The 23,072-nt window shown below is 41.7% G+C and overlaps 1 protein-coding gene across 1 annotated transcript in view; it reads left to right on the forward strand.

The window, feature by feature from the left end:
* LOC142662703 (IgGFc-binding protein-like) overlaps positions 1-23,072 on the forward strand; it is an 86,320-nt gene that overhangs the window by 4,394 nt on the left and 58,854 nt on the right. The window lies entirely within an intron of this gene.

The following is a 23,072-nucleotide window of genomic DNA, read 5'->3' on the forward strand; positions in this document are numbered from 1 at the left end:
TTTGGTATTAAAATCCTCAGAGCATTAACAGACTATGTACATTTGAATATTCTACTATTTGGAATTCTGAGGCAGAAGGTCAAGGTCTGGAATAGAATGCTGCCCAATACGCCTCACGTATAGTCTTAGTTAAAATGGTTATTCTGCCTCTGGTACTCCACACTTTTGGTAATGCACCGATTTGGTTCCCCAAAAACTTTTATAAAATGTTGGAAGTTATTGTTAATGACCTCATATGGAGGGGCAAGCACCCCCGCATCAAATATGCTAGATTATGCCTTGCAGTTCAGGAAGGTGAGTTTGCGCTACTGACGTTTTATTCTATTTTCTGGCCACTCAACTACAACAGTTGCTACATTGGAATACTAGTACTAGTAGTTAATAGATTAATACTTCAGGAGGAGGAGCCAGGTCAGTGGAGTAATGTTCTCCAAGTTTTGTAGTCAGGAGTGACGTCCAGACCTCCTCATTCCACGAAGCCTTTGCCAAAGTTATACTCTAAAATACTGCTACAAACAAGGAATATACTAGATCTGAGGGTTATCTGGAAATCACTCCGATATGAAATAAAAGAGGTACATTTCTGGGTAAAATATGTGATTCTACAAATTTCTAATTTATTTTTATATGGGAGGTTAAAGATTTTTCAAGTTCTCTAGCTAGAATTTGGTGTCCCGAGCTCTGGTTGGTTATTATATTCTCAATTGTTGCACGCTTGGATTTCCACTAAAGATAAGTGTAAATACAGAATGAAACCCTTTCCCATCGGTGATGTTCTGTTAAAAAAATTATAATGAGGTGATATCACTTTGTTACAAACACTTGTGTTTTGGAAGTAAAAATAAATTTCAATTTACTAGTAGAAGTGGAATGGGTATCTATCCATAGGAATATGGAGAGAGTATCACTTAATGCTGCTCACCGATTTTCACATGATATGGTAATAAATAAATTTATATAATACTCCAAAGAAACTAGTTAAAATGGGTTTTAGAACGATGATTGCTTTCCCGAAGTGTTGAACTCCTGATGGAGATCTTATACCCCTTCATTGGAGATGTCCTAAGTTACACCAATATTGTACTGAGGTGCTGGGATTCATTAAAAAGATTGTTCCACTTTGTGTGGAATTTGACAGTTTTGGTTCTGCTGGGAGACTCGACTATGATTCATATATCCAGGTACTGTTGATTCTTCAACTATGTTTTTGGGCCCGTCTTGAGTTTCTTAAAAAGTAGATGTCATTTAGGACTCCAAGTTTTCTTGAGTGGAAGGGGCAGGTATACAGGACTCTTCTCTATGAAAAATCACATTTTGCACTAAAAGGAGGATGCTTTATGGTTAATTGGAAGCCTTGGTTCAGTTTCCTAAATATATATATTTATTTATTTAGTTGTTCTTTATTTATTTATTATTTATATTTATTTATTTTTATATTTATTTATTATTTATATTAATTTATTATATTTAAGTATTATATTTATTTATTATATTTATTTATTTTTCTATTTATATTTATTTATTATATTTATTTATTTTTCAATTTATTACTTAGATTTATGTACTATTTATATAATTTTTTTTTAATTTTCTTTACCTCCAATCTGGCCTGGGGGAGAGGGGGGGGGGGTTGTGATCTTGGAATTGCTGCTGTATACATTTCCTTGAGGATTATTTTTTGATATGTTGCTAGTAATTTCTTTGTTTGTTGGTTATGCTCTAAGTTCGTATATTTAAATAAAGCAGTTAAACGGCAAAAAAAAAAAAGAAACCCACAAATTGTTGTCTGCTCACATTGGCTATGACCGCGGGTGAGGAGCTAGTTTACATTTCGTTGTGGAGCCATTCCTGATAAAAGACTAATTGTTATGTTCAGTAGTGATTTCAAAGTGGTTTATAGACATGAAATAATTGTCGGACGAATGCTCATGTGGCCCAAAGCTATTCCTCTAGATTCCACGATAAACATGCACTCTCGGACAAACAAACATGTTTATTTTAATTGGGCGAGTGCATTAACCCCTTCCTGCCGCAGCCATTTTTCAGATTTTTATTTTTGTTTTTTCCTTCCCACCTTCCAAAAACCATAACTTTTTTATTTTTCCGTCGATATATAGTCCTATGAGGGCTTGATTTTTGCGGGACGAGTTGTGGGTTATCGTAGCATCATTTATTGTGCCATATAATGTACTAGGAAACGGGAAAAAAAGGATTTGTGGGGTACAAGATGAAAAAAACAGCTATTCCGCCATTGTTTTTTGCGCGTCGTTTTTACAGAATTCACTGTGTAATTAAAACAACATGTTAACTTTATTCTGTGGGTCAATACGATTACGGCGATACTAAATATATATCGTTTTTTCTATATTTTGCTACTTTTAGAAGTAAAAACCTAAGTGTAAAAAATACAATTTATTTTGTGTCGCCAAATTCCGAAAGCCATAACGTTTTTATTTTATATTTGATTAAGTGGTATGAGGGATTATTTTTTGTGGGATAAGCTGTAGTTTTAAATTATACCATTTTGGGGTACATGCGATGTTTTGATCACATTTTATTTCATTTTTTGTGGGAGATGAGGTGATCAAAAAATAGAGATTCTGGCGTTTTCATTTAATTTTTTCGGCGTTCACCGTGCGGGTTAAATAATGATATATTGTAATAGTTCAGACTTTTACGGACGCGGCGATACCAATTATGTTTATTTTTTTTATTTTATTTTTACTGTGCTCTAGGGGGAAATGGGAAAAGGTTTTTTTTAACTTTTAATAATTTTTTTTTTAATTACATAAAAAAACAAATTTTATTTTACTAATTTTTAATTTTTTTATTAGTCCCCCAAGGGGACTTCAACCACCGATCGTTAGATCGATTGCACGATATACTGCAATACTAATGTATTGCAGTATATCGTGAATTCTGACAGGCTTCTATGCAAGGCTTAATAGGGGCACAAAGATGGCGGACCTGGGGGCCTTCATTAAGCCCCCAGGCAGCCATAGCAACCATCGCCACCCCGCGATTGTATTGCGGGGGGCACGATGAGCTGTTAGAGGGGGTCGCGCCCTCTTCCTAACAATTTAAATACCACAGTTGCTATTGACCGCAGCATTTAACGAGTTAAACTAGCGGGATTGCGCTCAAGCGTGATTACGCTCGTTACTCTGAAGTGTCGGCTGTAACATACACCCGATACCCGCATCGTATGGAGCGGGTTCAGTCCGTGAGCCTGTTCCATACTTCCCCTACCCGACTTTGGCGTATGGATACGTCAAATATCGGAAAGGGGTAAAATGGGTAGTCCAGTCATAAGAAATCAATGGTCTATCCTCAGGATAGGCCATCAATATCTGATCGGTTGGGGTCCGACTCCAGGCACCCTCGTCGATCAGCTGTTTTGAAGGGGCCGTTTCCCCTTCTTTCCTTATTTGCTCGTACTGTGAAACGCGGACTTACTTGTAGTGGCGGTTCACAATATTACAAACTTCTCCCATTGAAGTGAATGGAAGATGGCTGTAATACTGTGAACGGCCTCTACAAGTGTGTCGCAGATTCACAGTACGAGCAGTGACAGTAATGAAGGTTAAGCAGTGTTAGTACGAGCACCGTAGCCCTTTTGAAAAAAAGCTGATCTACGTGGTTGCCAGGAATCGAACCCCCACTGATCAATTTCTTATGACTGGAAAACCCCTTTAAACTGCTACCAGACCCCTCGGTCAGTGGCTTATCTCTGATGGGAAGTAAGGAACATGCCTGATCCTTCATTCCCCAGACATCTATCATCGGGGCAGAGTTGAGATGCCCTCACAAACAATAGATTATTTGGTCTTATATGGACAAATCCCCTTCATATTTACCATACTTGTTAGAAATATAGGTAAGCACAGATTTCTAATGTTAATCGGTTTTCCCTTAGTTCTAACAGCAGCAGAATAATGGGATATTTCTGCCCCTGTGAAATAGTAGAACAGATGGAATTTATAAATTAATTAATTGTCTGGAGGAGCTCAAAATTGACCACCCAAGAGCCGTCTTCTCCGAGAACCAAAAATACAGCCTATAATGGTTGATAAATATTAAGTGTGTGGTCCAAGTTGCTCAGCAAATCTGATCCAGCCCAAGAGGTGGACCGTGGTCTAGTAGCGTGGACGCTAGAAAAATTAGGTGGATCAGAAATATATCAATGTAAGCAAGACTACTGGCCTCTACACTTCATCTACCCCGGGTAGGATTGGTGGATTTTAAGCCTTTGTTTCTTTCAGGAAACAATTAATAAACTCTTAACCGTCCTGATCTCTTACTCCAAGCAAAATAGATCTCAAGAGAAAGAAAAAATACATATCTGATAGCTGCGCTCATTGAGGCAGTGCAGCACCATGTCCTGTGTAAATAGTGGGAACTAGAGTTAAAGAGAGCCAAAACTTTGTCTACTGCACCCCCAACTAAAGGAACCAAGTTCCCAGACAGAAAACATTTTAAAGAACTTGATGCAGTCATAAAACAAAAGAAGAGATGTCCTCTTCATACAAATGTTCATTTTCTCAGGAAACTATTATCTGAGAAATACTGAAAACTCAGGGCGCCTCCGCCCCAACACGTGAAACATCTTAAAGGATTCTAACTCGGACTGCCTAGAGGGAGGATCACTTCCAGTGGCGGATCATGCCAGGTGGCATCGCTAGCACCTGAGGGGGCCCCGATGCTAGCGATAGCCACATTCACTTATATCTGCATCCTCAAGACACAGATACAAATGAATACTATAGGCTGCAGGCCACGTTAGGCTTGCAGCCTATAAGACGCTGGGAAGACTCCGTACGCAGGCTGGCATGTCACTACATCACTCTGGTCTGTGCATGCGTCCTGACCAGAGCCTGTACAGCGCTCCGTCCTTCGTGGGAACGGGGCAAGGTAAGCACAATATGTATATATATATATTTTTTGGGGGGGGGACTGTGTGGCTATATACCGGGGTGGGGGATTGCTGTGTAGCACTATATACAAGGGGGGGGCTGTGTGGCAATATATGGAGGGCATTTCTGTTTAGCACTATATACATGGGGGCGTGAGTAGAACTATATACAAGGGGGAGCTGTGTGGTACTATATACAAGGGAGGGAGGGCTGTGTGGCACTATATACAAGTGGGGGCTGTGTGGCACTATATACAAGAGGGGGCTGTGTGGCACTATATACAAGAGAAGGAGGGCTAGAGACACCATCTACAAGGGGGGCTCTGTGGCGCTTTATACAAGGGGGGCTGTGTGACACTATATACAATGGAGGGGGGCTGTGTGGCACTTTATCACTTTATAAAGGGGGGCTGTGTGACACTATATACAAGGGAGGGGGCTGTGTGGCACTATATACAAGAGGGGGGCTGTGTGGCACTATCTACTAGGGGGCTGTGTGGCACTATATACTAGGGGAGGACTGTGGCGCTATCTACAGGGGGGCTGTGTGGCACTATCTGGGGCTGTGTGTGGCGTTATCTACAGGGGGCTTTGTGTGGCGCTATCTACAGGAGGCACAAATAGGGCATTAACAATTTGGAGGCACAAAGGGGGCACGGTTACTGATGGGGCTCTTTTATTGTGTCGGGCACTGAGGGATCATTATTACCATCTGGGGCACTGTGGATTATGAGTTTGTTTAGGATAGGGTATAGGTGGAGAGCGTGCTGGAAAAGCGAGAAACCAACATGTCTGTGTGTCAAATTCTGCAGACAAGTCGTGGCTGGAATAAGTTGTCACAGTGGTCTGGGCCGGATGGAGAAAAAAAGGGAAAGTGAACGACTAATCAAAGAAGACATCACCTCTGAATCACTAGATAAAAATGTGCTGAAATAACTTATGTTGTCTGCAGAAATCCTGTGTAAAACTGGATTCTTCCACTATATGGTCACTACATGGTGGTAATATTGGTCTTTGTATAGTGTTTTTTATTCAGTAACAATATGGAAGTATTAGTCAGTCACTATGGTTATGGTGCAGTAGTATGGGGGTATTATTCAGTCACTATGTGGTTATGATGTGGTGGTATTATTCAGCAACAGTATGGGGGTATTAGTCAGTCACTATGTGGTTATGGTGTGGGGGTATTATTCAGCAACAGTATGGGGGTATTATTCAGTCACTATGTGGTTATCGTGTGTTGGTATTATTCAGTAACAGTATGGGGGTATTATTCAGTCACTATGTGGTTATGGTGTGGTGGTATTATTCAGTAACAGTATGGAGGTATTATTCAGTCACTATGTGGTTATGGTGTGGCGGTATTATTCAGTAACAGCATGGGGGTATTATTCAGTCACTATGTGGTTATGGTGTGGTGGTATTATTCAGCAACAGTATGGGGGTATTATTCAGTCACTATGTGGTTATGATGTGGTGGTATTATTCAGTAACAGTATGGGGGTATTATTCAGTCACTATGTGGTTATGGTGTGGAGGTATTATTCAGTAACAGTATGGGGGTATTATTCAGTCACTATGTGGTTATGATGTGGTGGTATTATTCAGCAACAGTATGGGGGTATTATTCAGTCACTATGTGGTTATGATGTGGTGGTATTATTCAGTAACAGTATGGGGGTATTATTCAGTCACTATGTGGTTATGGTGTGGTGGTATTATTCAGCAACAGTATGGGGGTATTATTCAGTCACTATGTGGTTATGGTGTGGCGGTATTATTCAGCAACAGTATGGGGGTATTATTCAGTCACTATGTGGTTATGATGTGGTGGTATTATTCAGTAACAGTATGGGGGTATTATTCAGTCACTATGTGGTTATGGTGTGGTGGTATTATTCAGTAACAGTATGGGTGTATTATTCAGTCACTATGTGGTTGTGATGTGGTGGTATTATTCAGCAACAGTATGGGGGTATTATTCAGTCACTATGTGGTTATGGTGTGGCAGTATTATTCAGTAACAGTATGGGGGTATTATTCGGTCACTATGTGGTTATGGTGTGGTGGTATTATTCAGTAACCGTAAGGGGGTATTATTCAGTCACTTTGTGGTTATCGTGTGGTGGTATTATTCAGTAACAGTATGGGGGTATTATTCAGTCACTTTGTGGTTATGGTGTGGTGGTATTATTCAGTAACAGTATGGGGGTATTATTCAGTCACTATGTGGTCATGATGTGGGGGTATTATTTAGTAACAGTATGGGGGTAATATTCAGTCACTTTGTGGTTATGGTGTGATGGTATTTTTCAGTAACAGTATGGGGGTATTATTCGGTGACTATGTGGTTATGGTGTGATGGTATTTTTCAGTAACAGTATGGGGGTATTATTCAGTCACTATGTGGTTATGGCGTGATGCTATTTTTCAGTAACAGTATGGGGGTATTATTCGGTCACTATGTGGTTATGGTGTGGTGGTATTATTCAGTAACAGTATGGGGGTATTATTCAGCCACTATGTGGTTACGGTGTGGAGGTATTATTCAGTAACAGTATGGGGGTATTATTCAGTCACTATGTGGTTATGGTGTGGCGGTATTATTCAGTAACAGTATGGGGATATTATTCAGTAACAGTATGGGAGTATTATTCAGTCACTATGTGGTTATGATTTGGTGGTATTATTCAGTAACAGTGTGGGGGTATTATTCGGTCACTATGTGGTTATAGTGTGGTGGTATTATTCAGTAACAGTATGGGGGTATTATTCAGTCACTATGTGTTTATGGTGTGGTGGTATTATTCAGTAACAGTATGGGGGTATTATTCAGCCACTATGTGGTCATGGTGTAGAGATATTATTCAGTAACAGTATGGGGGTAATATTCGGTCACTATGTGGTTATGGGGTGGTGGTATTATTCAGTAACAGTATGGTGGTATTATTCAGTCACTATGTGGTTATGGTGTAGAGGTATTATTCAGTAACAGTATGGGGGTATTATTCAGTCACTATGTGGTTATGGTGTGGTGGTATTATTCAGTAACAGTATGGGGGTATTATTCAGTCACTATGTGGTTATGGTGTGGTGGTATTATTCAGTAACAGTATGGGGGTATTATTCAGTCACTATGTGGTTTTGGTGTGGTGGTATTATTCAGTAACAGTATGGGGGTATTATTCAGTCACTATGTGGTTATGGTGTGGTGGTATTATTCAGCAACAGTATGGGGGTATTATTCAGTCACTATGTGGTTATGGTGTGGAGGTATTATTCAGTAACAATATGGGGGTATTATTCAGTCACTATGTGGTTATGGTGTGGTGGTATTATTCAGTAACAGTATGGGGGTATTATTCAGTCACTATGTGGTTTTGGTGTGGTGGTATTATTTGGACCTTATATTGTATTATCTTTGGGAAATTTCGGTCTTATAATAGTGGGATGTTTTCAGCAACAGTATGCAGGTAATAATTCATCTGATATAGTGGTATGATATAATAACTGTATATGTATATAGATAATTTTTGTGTGTGAGAGGGGGTGCATATGATTTCGTGCTTACAACACTACTGGACGCGCTGAAAATCAGCGATGCATTTCTTTGCACATAAACTTCTGAATTTACTCCATTACTAATACAATAAGGGTGTGTTCACATCTGCATAGGAGTTCCGTTGATGCCTTCCGTCAGACCTTTCTGTCGGAAGAACCCATCAACGGAAAGGCAAACTGAAAGCATAGCTTCCATTTGCATTACCATTGTTTTTAATAGTAATGTTTCCGTTGCAAATGGTTTCCGTTTGTCTCCATTCTGTTAGGTTTCTGTTTTTTTTGCGGAATCAATAGCGCAGTGGACTTTCTATTGAGACCATACACTGCTTGGAGGACTGCCGATCAGAAATAAAGGGGAACAGCGCTCACCCGAGCACTTGTGCCGCTACGTTTAAGCAATCGGTGGGGGCCACAGCGCTTGGACCCCCACCGATCAAAACGTCTGACATTTCACAATGACATGTCAAAAGTTTTTTTTAAAGTTTAGTTACACTTTAAAGAGAGGTGTTAAAAAATGTTATTTTGTTAAAGGCTATGTAAACCTTTTAAAAACTACTTTTTGAGGTACAGACAATTTGTACCCTGTATACAGAGCAGCTGTATCTAGCTCTAAAACCTGTAACCGTCAGGTTCGCTGGTTCAGTCACAGCGGGTTCTGCATGTCAGAGATCGAGCTGTTATTAATCACATCTAAGTTCATATACTACTTTTTTCTATTTGAAAAAAATTATTAATAGGATTGTTTTTTTTAAAGTTTTAATAAAAGTTCAAATAAGAAAAGCATTGTTAGGCGTCTCATAGGGAAAATAGGGTTGGGGTGGTTGCATTGCGTCAAAAGGATAAGAAGGGGGCCCATTTTGTGTCAACAGCCAAGGACCCATGGCCCACTTAATCCACCACTGATCACTTCATAGTGAGTAGAGAATAGATAGTTAGATTTACAATAATTTTATAGAAAGATAGATTTTAGAGAGAGATAGGAGTCAGTCAGTTTCAGTGTGTTACTTAGACAGTCAGCCATTGCTGTGAGTGAGTGCTGCTGCAGCTATACAATTCTTACATTATTTGTGAATCGTCAATCTTCATCACATCAGTCAGAAGACCTCAGAGTGTCATACACAACTTTTGAGGGCAATCGAGGCACTTTTAATGTATTCGCACCGAATCAAATCCGACGACCGTTTCGATAGAATCGCACCCGAAAAAACTCATTTACTTCTGCCAAGCATAAAATTATGTTTTATAGCCTGGGCATCTACTTTGTTCACCTCCCTATTACATGGAAGGTTGAGCAAATTGATTTTACATCAATTGAATTCGATCCGAGTTTCCTAAAGTTTGGGATTTTGTGAACCATATTACAAATCAGAAAATGGATCCCATGATCTCAGGCAGACTTCCCCATAATTCCTTGGAGGCAACCTTCCCAAAATGCTCTGCATTTATCTCTCCCTTGGAACAGCCAATCATAAGGGGAATAAGTGGATGACTGATATCCACTATAAAAAGAACTAAACAGGAAAGGCTACTGGTTAAATACAGTCCTACAAGACTTCAAACACGAGTTTTAAGGGCAATCGGAGAACTTGTGACTCACGGCAAATGTATTCGGACTGAATCAAATAGCACGGCCGTTTCGCCCCATAACGAATTTCGGAAAATTTGCTTATCTCTATCGACCACCCATGGTTGAAGGAGGGAAGATAATTTACTGAGCATTAGGAAAACTTCAATCCTTTAGAAGACCCACTGTGTAATACTTAATTCCTCCTGTGGTGGCATTGTCAGGGATCATTACCATGTATATTGTTTGCAAAAATATTATCCTCACATATATGTGTATATATATCAGTATATTACACAAAGAACTGGAATGTAACAAAATGGAGCATGTATCAGGGACACACCTATGGAGACACCGCCCCTGGAATGCAAAATGAGTGTACAGAAGAACTTACAGCTGAGGAGCCAATGGGGCTTAAGCAAGTCCCACATCTCTAGGGAGGAGTTTGTGTTCTTTTCTTTGTTCAATAAAAGTTTAGTTCTTACTTCCTACCTCACTGAGGGAGGATGTCTACCACCATTCGTCTGTTTGGTATATATCTTCCATGCATGCCCTCAGTTTCCAATTTACAGAGGTGGCTATTCGGTGTGAAATAACAGGGAAAAGGAAGTTTGCCCTGACAATTGGCGCCGAAACGTGGGGCCATACTCGAGAGGATCTCGGAATCCGGACAACCGACAATCACAGGGTGAAACAGACGACCCGGGACTGCCCACTGAAGGAGCCTGATCACCTCCACAATAACACGGTAAGTCAGTTGATTTTATAAATCTTCGACTTATCTGTGTTAGTGGACGGTCTTGTGGGAATCTGTAGAACCCTGGTCGATTGCCTGGATTAGCTCAGGCGACAGGGGCGACATCCCCGCTGTGTGGTCACGTACCCGTAAGACATTAGTCGCGCCCGACTAACCATCCTCTGGGTAATTAGGGACTAGATAGAAAATATAACCTGTTATATACAGGGGCACGATAAGACCTGTGAAAAGTTGTGGGTAATATATCGGCCAGACCAAGAGAGTTGCAGTCCGAAAATTGTTACTAGATAGATTGTTATATTCCAGCGAGATTTAAGAAATTGCAGACTGCGAAATTGTAATATTCCAGCGAGACTTAATGAGTTGTAGACTGAGGAATTGTAATATTTTGGCCAGACCTGGTGAAACCTGTCACTAGAGGGTTGCAGACCAAAAGGTGTTATATAAATTACGTGTATAATATAGACGGTTAGAATGGATGGTTTACGGTCCATATTCAAATCATCAGGATCACCCGTACCCGGACGATCCTATTCGTATGATTTGGTGAAGTGAAGGGAAGTTGGAAATAAGAAAGGTATTGTATGTTATATGTATTACAAAACACAGGACCAGCCGCCGCCCTGTAATGGCAGCCGTACCTCATGTTGACTGTGTACTCATTGTGGGCACCAAAACCCCCCTCACAGCTGAGCAATGTGCTTTTTGTGGGAGAGGCTGCCCCCCACCCCTGATGAGGTCACGCTTGGCCCAATCAAATCAGTATGAAATGATAGCCTTGTTAATTTTGTCATTTCCCTCAGTAACGAGTTGCCAGTAACACATGCTGCAGTGTTTTCTTCTATTCTAGATTCCGTCCATGGGGTGCAGGACGCTGTGCACTGGTGAAAAGACACGTCATCATAATATAGAGATGGTGGCCGATAGATTGGACACAGTTACAGATTATGTGTTTGATGTTTTGAACATAGATAATTCCTATACAATAGTGTGATGAATGATTGCAGATACATACGTTCTCTTGTGTTGTATAGATGTATGACTCTTGGGCTCATTGTATGGGAGAATTTTTGCCGGCATTGAAATTGTTAAGATTGTGAGAATAGAAACTGAGGAGTGAGTGCGTGACCCCCTCCTGTAGAATGCGATTGTGTGGGGGAGGGGGCTGTGTGCTGTGTGCAGTGTGAAGCAGACTGGTGTACAGGGCGTGGACTGATGAGACAAGGGATTACAATATTGCACTGATTTTAGATCTATCATGTATGCTCTTATTTTTAACAGCAGTAATGTCTAAAAAACCAAAATTCTTAGTGTTTTGTGTATGGGATTAAAATCAGTTTCTTTTTTCTGTGTACAGGAAAGTTTCTTATCTTTGCGCATGCGTTGTTGTCCATAACTTCACCAAGCGAGAAAAATATTACAGCCGGCTGGATATGTCTAAAAAAAAAAGAGAAAAGTTACGCTGCAGATTTATGTGTTATGATGTGATAAGATTTAATGTGTTTTGATGTTAATTCAGATGTATTAAAATACAGATATTGTGAGACACGGGGTCTTGAAAATGTATGTGCCCCCACTGTTCCCTATTTTTATATACAGTTTATTGATTTGCAGTAATTAATATTACCAGATATATTATTTTCCGTTTTATTGAATAACTAATTACAATTGTTTTGTTTTTGTTTTTACACATGAGGCGCGTGCTATAGTGCAGCCTAAATGTTATTTTGGAAAATGTGAGATGTTTTACAGGTAAATAGTTGCAAGTAATTTTAAAGATAAAATGTATTTTTGTCAGGAGAAAGTCATTTTTGTTCCAGGCTGTTGTGTATTACAGGGGGTTAAACTAGTGCGCCCCAGATAGAGTGCCCAACCTTATTATGTTGACATGTAGTTTTGAACCCTGCTACATTACTTTCGCAGTGTCCACAAAGGGGGGAATGGTGAAGGGACTGATCAGGTACAATTTTGGTTTGTTTTGAATTAATGAATTTGGTTCCAGGAGATCTACAAAATTTGTAAGAGACCATCCCCCTCTAGCAAATTTACACAAGAGGCCGAGGTCACTCACAGATGAGTCTTTACAGATTTAGGGGGGAAGGAGGTGAAAATTATCTGAACATTGTTAATTTTATGTAAAGATTTTAGTAATTTTTATTTGTTTTTGTATTAATCAAGTATCTACAGAACCTGATAAAAGTGAGATTCTCACAGTGTTCTGGATTATCAGATGAGTGTGTAGAAGTGTATAATATTTGGTTTTATTTTAGAGAATGAAGACGCCACCCCTTTGAGATGTTCTATCTATATGTGATATGGGTTTTTGATGGAAATTTGTAATGTAGAAATACTTGATCATATACAGTATGTACAAGACAGGATACGAGGTACCAAGTAAATCATCCAGAAACCGCTCTCACCTCCTCATTCATCTCAAGGAGCAGAGCTGGAGGTGCTCGCTGAGGCTTGTAACCAGGCAGAAGGTAAGAAGGCCGACATTTACACTGACTCTAGGTACGCTTTTGGCATCGCCCACAATTATGGGCCCATTGGTAGTAGGAACTTTATTGGATTATCGGGTAAGCCAATTGAGAGAGCAAGAGAAGACAGACCTGACAACAAGGGTATGTGCGGCCAGGTTTCAGTAAATTGGCTTGTCGCTGGATACAATAATGCCACCACTAGGTTTGTAGCAGCCGGCATGATGTGCGCACGGCATGACATAGGTAAGACAGTAAACATACCTGTGAAAAGTGCTGCCCGGCCAGATTACCCGTCCCAGCGACTGCAGAACATACAACTACCCGAGGTAGAAGTGTATGACAATGTGCTCGTGTGTGTAGACCTGTTCTCAGGGGGGCCTGAAGCCAGGCTGGTATCTTCCCCACTGCAGACGTTGTGTGTAGTGACAGGGGAACAGTGTTATCCCAAGTATTGAACTGATGTTTGTACAATGATAAGATGTCAGAAGTTCTCCAGATGTTGTCCCAAAGTTAGTTTGTTTAATAACGATATTCAAAAAGTTTTGTGGGAATATTAAATACTGAGATTAAGTTTTATGTAAAGTTCTCGACCAGCCTTAGCATTGGACTATTGGAGGTGTCAGTATTATGTTTGTGTAAATGATAACTTCTCATTACAAGTAGATTCCCATTTGAAAATATTTTTGTTGTGAAAGGAAAATTTTAGACCACAGAATAAAGCAGAGGATTGGAGCAGCACTGTGAACAAATGCCTGACTAGGCTGGTGCAAAGCTTCAAAAATAAAGGAGTGACCTCTCCTTATGTGTTAGATATCCAAAAAAGACAACGTGAAGCAGCACTCAAATAAACTGAATTTATTCATCCAACATGGAACCACAACGTTTCACCTCCTCTATGAAGGCATTTTCAAAATATATATATATAAAGAGAAGGAGAATCAGTTTGTATGTATCAGTTTTAGTTACTGCCCAGTGTGAACGTTTAACATAAATATGTAATTGTTAATGTTTTTCTTCAACTTAATTATCTGATTAAGATCAACTACTGATTATGCGATGAAAAGCTTGTTCTCCACAGGAAGTGTCAAACTGGGAGCGGAAGGCGTGAGAACCAGATTCGAACAGAATGTGGACGGATAAAGGAAGGTAAACCGGTAGCACCCAAGGCACTCTTGATGGCACTTTCATTGATGGTGTATGACCTCACATATGCCCCAAGACTGCAAGGATCCATGTGGTAAGATCTAATTGGTATATCCCAGGCTTTACAGCTGATGCTGCTAAATTCTGTTGGAGCTGTTTGATTTGCCTACAGAACAGTCCTGGCAGACCGGTGCCAACCTTATCATACCCGGCTCCCACAAAGAGAAGAAACCTTGAGAGGCCTTCCCAGGTAGAACGAACCAGAGTAGGGGGGGGCGGAATTGGTTTGAGACACTTGTCAGATAAACATGTGGAATCTGTGTATATTTCTGTGAATAGGAGCTGTTCCAGGTAATCAGCTGAGATCAAGGTATAAATCCTGCTGGAAAGTGTGACACCAAGTTCAAATACAATGTACCCAGTAATTACACATCTTCTAGGTGCCCTGTGCAGTGGAACAGAGACGTTTTTCTTACATAAAGGTGTTTCTTTTATGTCGTTTAAGGGCCTGTCATTATTATTGTATGTACTTAGAACAACGTTTATAGTGTATGCGGATGATGTTATCACCAGATTAGTATTTATTTTAACGATTGACAAGGGTTGGGGGTCCCCAGCAAGTGCCAGTAAACATGAACTAGAAAACTTTTAATATGATGAACTCCATCACTGAGATGTGGCAGGTGCAGCCTGAGCCAGTGCAACGCGTTTGTCATGAACAGACGGCAGTGTCACAATTCTAAGCAGCCGCACAGACAAGTAACTTACCGTAGGAAGAGGACAGATGCGGAGGGTTTGTGGTAGTCACAATAAAACTCCACTAATCCGTCTACGTGGGATGTCACCCCAGGCTCACAGCATGAGGTGCTATGTACAGCCCGGTGACGTATACTAAAAGAGACGGTGTCTGACAGATGAGAAGGACCAAACCAATTCCTGATGACATCAGCAAAGTAAAGTAAAGACCAAAAGACCTGAGTGAATCTGTCAGCAGTATCAAGTGTTTTAATAAGTAAGTGACCAGGTGGAGGATAATAATAAATCCCCCACTGGACACCACTGAGCAGTCTGACTCCACAGAAGAGCAGAGACAGAAGACAGAAGAGGACGATGATGTACAGGACTTGCAATGAACTGATGGGACCCAAAACCTGAGGGTGATAGCATGAGATTGCTGATAGCATTATATTATTAGTTGAGGCCCTATTGTTTATATTGTCTGAGGTTTATAATTATAATGTGTGTAAATATGCCGCGGCACTGCAAATTACAATCTGAGGAGTTTTATGTGGAGGTGTGAGGTGAAGGTCACTGGTTGTTGTCACTCATATGTAAGAAGTACATGGCAGCAATGAGAGCCCGGAGGTTATGTTACCCGGGTGTATCTAGGTTTGGGGAAGATGCTGCCCATGACCTGTTGTGTCTGCAGGGGTAAAAGTCCCATTAGGACAGTAAGTGACAGTGCGACAATTATTACCATTAATAAAAATGTAGACTAGATTAATTACATATATTACAACCAGCAGCGGTTTGTAGATTATACCAAGACAACCATCCTGTATCCTGAGGAGAATAGGGAATGTTAGGACCACTCCGAAACCTTGGAAGTCCAGGTGCAAAGGGGGGTTACTCGTAAGGAGCAGCTCGTCTCAAGCTGGTGAAGAAATCCAAAATCCCTACCCGTCTGGTTCGAGTGCTCAGTGGTAGGTTGCTAGGCAAGACTCAGGGATAGAGTAATAATATTTTTAGGGGGGACTGTCAGGAATCATTACCATGTATATTGTTTGCAAAAATATTATCCTCACATATATGTGTGTATATATATATATATATATATCAGTATATTACACAAACAACTGGAATGTAACAAAATGGAGCATGTATCAGGGACACACCTATGGAGACACCGCCCCTGGAATGCAAGAGGAGTGTACAGAAGGACTTACAGCTGAGGAGCCAATGGGACTTAAGCACGTCCCACATCTCTAGGGAGGAGTTTGTGTTCTTTTCTTTGTTCAATAAAAGTTTAGTTCTTACTTCCTACCTCACTGAGGGAGGATGTCTACCACCATTCGTCTGTTTGGTATATATCTTCCATGCATGCCCTCAGTTTCCAATTTACAGAGGTGGCTATTCGGTGTGAAATAACAGGGAAAAGGAAGTTTGCCCTGACAGCATTGCAGGGGAACCGAACACTTCCTGCCAGGTTCACCACAGATTACAGCTGATCGCTGGGGGCCCCAGCACTTGGACACTTAACATCAGCTTATTGTCAAGGGACCCTCTTAAAATGTAGAGATTGTCACAAGCAGGCAAACCCTTTGAGGTCTCCACATCGGAAATCGGGGGGTTTACCAGCTCCTGGACTATCACTGTTGTACTGTTCAGATATGTCTAAACATATTTCAGAAGACTATGCATGGAAAAAAACAATTGGCGATACCTTTTAGACGGTTAAATTACACAGCTGGCTGGAGTAAGGCTAGCCATATACTAGAGATTTTGGACAGGCAAAAAGTCCCTTTAAACCATTTTCTGCCGAATGTTGGAGGCTTTTCATGAATTGAACGATCACTGATCAAAGCCAGATATCTGTGGAAAAGTTTATCTGTTGTGGTGGATTTTTTTTTTCGGTCATTACTAAAGGTTGTCACTTCCGTGGAGCAGGAATGGTGAATCTTATATATAATATATAGAAGGTATATATAACTCTTTTATCTGAACCAAACATTTCTCTAAGAATTTGTCTATTTTGACCTGGAATAGCTATAGATTTCTATATCAGTAAATATACTGTAATAGGTGACCGTACTCTTATATTCAGTGCCATTGTTCTTATGTCTGTGATGACCTCAAACATTAATTGACTTTTATAATTTACAACTGACGTAACCGGACATTAATTCCTTGAGTTCTGTTGTTCAACTGAAATACATGACGTGCCTTTCCTCGGCCGAGACAAAATTACATTTGATTTCTTGCAGAGGGAGTAGACAGGTCTGCACATAAGAATCACAAAACAAATTAACAATGGATGACGTGGAGTGATTAAGTTGAAGTTTAAGATTAGAAGGAAAGGTGTACTTCATTTTTTTTTTTACAAAAGCAGCGCCACTCTTGCCCATGGCAGTGTTTGGTATTGCAGCTCAGCTCCTTTTAAGGGAATACCAGATGCAGTCCATGGACATGCAGAGCCTTCATAATCTCATAGAACCCCTTTAAGTGGGGCGGTTACTTTAGATATAATGTTAAGGCTGACATTCTGTGTTCACAAGGACCACATTGGCGGTAGTCATGGCGACAGATGGCGCGACTTTCAGACTACCGCTTCCCTTTAGTGGCCATGTGGGGGTAATGGTCAGTCTAAGACTGTGCTGATACCTGTAATAAATGTCAACACAGCCGAAGTAAAAGGAGCGGGCAGCACAGCTGATGACGTCACACGCCAGCTACTCTCTGCTTACTTCATTCTGAAGTCGCCTGACTGGTTGAGGAGCCACAGGGAATGAATGTTACCCACCCTCTAGTGGGCCAAGAATGACTATCCTATCAGGGCATAGACAATCGCTTTATTTAATTTTAGCTGTATCTTCAAATCTTCAAAAGTAATTTTTGAAATACATAATAATTTAATGCTCAGTATAGATACCGTATAGGGGCTAGCTGGTATTTTTTCAAAAAGGGGTGTGGCTTTAAAATGGGCAGGGACAATTCGGCCTAGAAGATTTTTCAAGGTCAAGGGCATCAATTCTAGCAGAAATCTATGGCTGCTAGGAGATACTGTGGATTTTGCCGTCAGTCACACGGAGATGTGACTAATTTATTAGGCTGAGTTTACACGGGGCGGATACGCTGCGTAAAAGAACGCAAGGTACCCGCCCATTGCGCCACAGGGAATTAAAGAGTAAAGAAAAATTTGGAGGTCTATGGAACAAAAACGCCCTTAAATAATACAAAAATTGACAACGTTTTGGGAAAAGGCCACTGACCTAACAATTGCAAGTTAAAAAAAACAACAACAAAAACGGCACCTAAAAAACATCATGTTTGTAGGGTCTTTTATATTTTCTGCATTGACTTCAAGCTCAGATTTGGCCGGTGCCAGGCTAATGCTGTGTGTGAATACACCCTAAAGTGAGTTTTTTGCTCCGTTTTTTGAGCCAGACACAGGAGTGGACGTAAAGAAAAAAAAGGAGATGCATCAGTCTTTTCTTTCTACCTTTTGTTCCTATTGGATCCACTTCGGACTCTGGCTCAAAAAAACCGAGCCAAAAACTGCCACAAAAACTGCATCAAAACTGTGTGTGTCATAAGGAATTTCAGGGCCCCATACAGCTAAATTGTCTGGGCCCCCCTACCGTGGCACCGCCTGTTAACTGTACTCCGTCCAGCACCATATCACGCTCTTTGTTTGATACGTAACAAATAACTTTTTATTTGGCCTGAAAGATTTTGAAGCCTGCCACCATGACAAGGTAGACTCTTTTGGCAGGGTCCTACTCTACTCTTACTTAAAAATATATAGACTTTATTTCTTTTTCTGCAGATTTAATGAATATAATACTTAAAAGTGTTTCTCAGCCCCTAAAAAATGATGCCCTATCCTGAGGATAGGCCATCAATAGCTGATGGGTCGGGGTCCAACTACCGGGACCCCCGCCGATCAGCTGTTTTGAAGGGAGTGCTGCTTCCCCTTATTTCTACTTGCCCACTGTGAATCGTCGACACAGATGTAGCGCAATTCAGAGTATTGCAGCCTTCTCACATTCACTTCAATGTGAGAAGGCTGCAATACTGTGAATCGCCGCAACATCCGGGTCGACGATTCACAAGTGAGCAAGTAGAAATAAGGGGAAGCAGCACTCTCTTCAAAACAGCTGATCGGTGGGGGTCTTGATAGTTGGACCCAGACCCATCAGCTATTAATGGCCTATCCGGAGGATCAGTGCACCTGTCACTATATCATACTGCCCGCTGTTAGGGCAACATTAACAGGCCGACAGGTTCACATAAACAAAATAGAAGATACAGGATTTGTTTTGGTACAATCCTAAAACCCCATCTATGATCAAAAATAGATGCATAACAATTGCGGTCACAGTGGGGTGGGTCGACCTGGAATGGGCGAGCCCCACTTAAAACTGGATCCACGTATTTAACGAAGCATTAGGATGGTGATGCTGTCCGGCTGGAGGTGGCAGTGGGCCTTGTGTACCAGGCCATTAAGGCAAGAGGAGCGAGTAGTGGGGAGTAAATTTTTTTATATTTTTATGTTGGTTCTGGGCAGAGGTGTAGCTAGGTTCTCCAGCACCCGGGGAAAAGATTCAGTATGGCACCCCCCCCCCCCAACCTCTTTCCCGACATCTCCTTCCCCCTCGCCATGTTTGTTTTCTCTACCAATCGACGTGTCATTTCTTTTTATGTAACGCGAGAATAAAAACATTTGTACATTTTACAAGCAATATGGTTCTATACACAACACCAGAACAAAGCTCAATACATAAATACAGCACCAGCACAAATACAGCTCAATTTAGTGCAACCCCTGCCGTATAGGTGTGTACGGCGTAAAACTACAGCTCCCAGCATGGCACGAACAATGATAAGGATATGCTGGGAGATGTATTTTCACAAAAAATAAATCATATTATAATTACACCACCCATCATCTCGCTGCAGATCACACAGTGACTACATTACTGATTAGAGGCAGAATAAACATTTACATTAAGTGACTCACCGGTGACGTCTCAGATTCTAGTTATTTTTCTCCATCCGGTCCAGACCTCTATGACGACTTCTCCCGGGGGCAGCTCATTTCTGCAGTTTTCCGCTCACATGTCTTCAGCTTCTCACTTTACCAACATTTCTGCACCTATAAATAAATATAAAGTTATCATTATACCACACACTACGCCCCTAAATATAATAGCGCCATACACTGCACCTCTAATTATAATAGCACCATACACCGTGTCCCACACACACACACTGTGCCCCCTGTAGATAGTGCCTGCCATAGAGCCCCCTGTAGATAGTGCCCCCATATAGCCCACCCCTGCATATAGTGTCCCACAAATAACTCCCCCCATAGTGCTCTACAGATAGCCCACCCCTGTATATAGCCCCCCTGTAGATATAGCCTACCCCTGTATATAGTGCTCCAAATATAGTCCAGCCCTGTATATAGTGTTTCACAGATAGCCCACCCCTGTATATAGCCCCCTTGTACATATAGTCCAACCCCTGTATATAGCCCCCTTGTAGATATAGCCTACCCCTGTATATAGTGCTCTACAGATAGCCCACCCCTGTATATAGCCCCCCTGTAGATATAGTCCACCCCTGTATATAGTGCTCCACATATAGTCCACCCCTGTATATAGTGTTTCACAGATAGCCCACCCCTGTATATAGCCCCCTTGTACATATAGTCCACCCCTGTATATAGTGCTCCACTAGATTATACAGGGGTGGGCTATCTGTGGAGCACTATATACAGGGGTAGACTATATGTACAAGGGGGCTATATACAGGGGTGGGCTTTCTGTGGAGCACTATAGGGGGAGCTATTTGTGGGATACTATATACAGGGGTGGGCTATATCTACAGGGGGACCATATCTACTGGGGGACCATATCTACAGGGGGACCATATCTACAGGGGGACCATATCTACCGGGGTGGGCTATATACAGGGTTGGGCTATATACAGGGCTGGGCTATATACAGGGCTGGGCTACATACACGGCTGGGCTATATACTGGGGTGGGCTATATCTACAGGGGGGCTATATCTACAGGGGTGGGCTATATACAGGGCTGGGCTATATACAGGGGGACTATATACAGGGGGGCTATATCTACAGGGGGGCTATATCTACAGGGGGGCTATATCTACAGGGGGGGCTATCTATGGAGCACCATATACAGGGGTGGGCTATATCTACAGGGGGCTATATACTAAATAGCCCCCCTGTAGCTATAGCCCACCCCTGTATATGGTGCTCCATAGATTGCCCATCCCAGTATATACCCCCCCCTGTAGATATAGCCCCCCTGTAGATATAGCCCCCCTGTAGATATAGCCCCCCTGTAGATATAGCCCCCCTGTAGATATAGTCCCCCTGTAGATAGCCCCCCCTGTAGATAAAGTCCCCTCCGTAGATACAGCCGCACACTTTTATTACAATTAAAAAAATAAAAAATAAAAACTATTCAAACTCACCTTATTCCCACTCCCACGCCGTCCGGCAGCCATGGAGACCTGCTCTCTGCTGCGCAGGTCTCCAGGGGGTTGAACGCGGCGTCTATGAAAGGCGCTGATTGGCTGGGCAGGATGACTTTCCCTGTCAGTCAGCGCCTTTCATCGACGGAAGCGTCACTGGTACAAAAGGTACCAGTCGCTTCATTTGTGGAAAGGCGCTGAATGGCCGGGCACGGAACGTACCCGGTCATTCATTACTTCTAATTATACCTGTGTCCTTGCGACACAGGTATAATTATAGTGCAGGAGGAGGGGGCGCTGGCGCCCCCCTCTAAGCTGCGCCCGGGGCACATGCCCCACCTGCCCCCCCCTAGCTACACCCCTGGTTCTGGGGTCCATGCTTAAGGTGGACGAGGCTATTCAAAAGTGAGGCGTGGGGCCCAGCACAATGTAGTTACACCCCTGTGTGTAAATATTATTCTAGTTCTATATGTAACCCATTTATTCATTTTACACTTACCTTTGCAGTCTTCTCTTCTCTTCAGCAGGGGGGCATCAAGCTCACAAGTGCTTACCACACACTGAGGCTGAGCCGCTCCCTCTACCCTATCCGGACACAGCAGTTGGCGTCGCTGGGATTGCTCTTCATCGCTTTGAACCTTTAGCAATAATAAAAATTAAGTGAAAGAAAAAAATATATATATATAAATTTTGTAAACAGCTTCGTCACTAGTTCTATAGAGTTCTAAACTTTAGGGCCGACGCTTATGACGTTGAGCGTGATGTCAAGATGTGCTAGATTGCAGCATGAGACCGCTCAGCAAAGTAAATACACCCCAGCCAGACGCACACTGGAGCTGCTGCTTACTGGTTAAAAAGCAACCATTCAGTCCAAAAATACAACAAATGAAATACTGCAAAATTATTGTTAACTTACCTGCTGGCCTCACTTGCTTCTGGTTCTGCTTCCTCATTCCCGTCCCCGTTTTCCGGAATCCAAGATGGCTGGTGCTGTCTCAGACTTCTATATAGAAAGCATTACCTGCAAATCTGAGACATGCCCCCACCTTCTTCACTGCTCTCGAAAGGACACGCACCGATGATGTCAGCGCTGTGTCCATCTCTTCTGACACTTGTCCTGCTGGCTTCTTGACAGGGGTTCCGGCTGCAGCAACATCCTCACTGACAGCGCGTCAGTGGAGGACGGAGCAAGACCGCGCCAGGGTTGGCATGAATCATCTTCTGTATTTAAAGAGGCTCTGTCACCACATTATAAGTGCCCTATCTCCTACATAATCTGATCAGCGCTGTGATGTAGATAACAACAGTGGTTTTTATTTTGAAAAACGATCATTTTTTACCAAGTTATGAACAATTTTAAATTTATGCTAATTAGTTTCTTAATAGATAACTGGGCACTTTTTAACTTTTTACCAACTGGGCATTG

The sequence above is a fragment of the Rhinoderma darwinii genome, chromosome 10, assembly GCF_050947455.1.
Source record: "Rhinoderma darwinii isolate aRhiDar2 chromosome 10, aRhiDar2.hap1, whole genome shotgun sequence".
Classification (NCBI taxonomy): domain Eukaryota; kingdom Metazoa; phylum Chordata; class Amphibia; order Anura; family Rhinodermatidae; genus Rhinoderma; species Rhinoderma darwinii.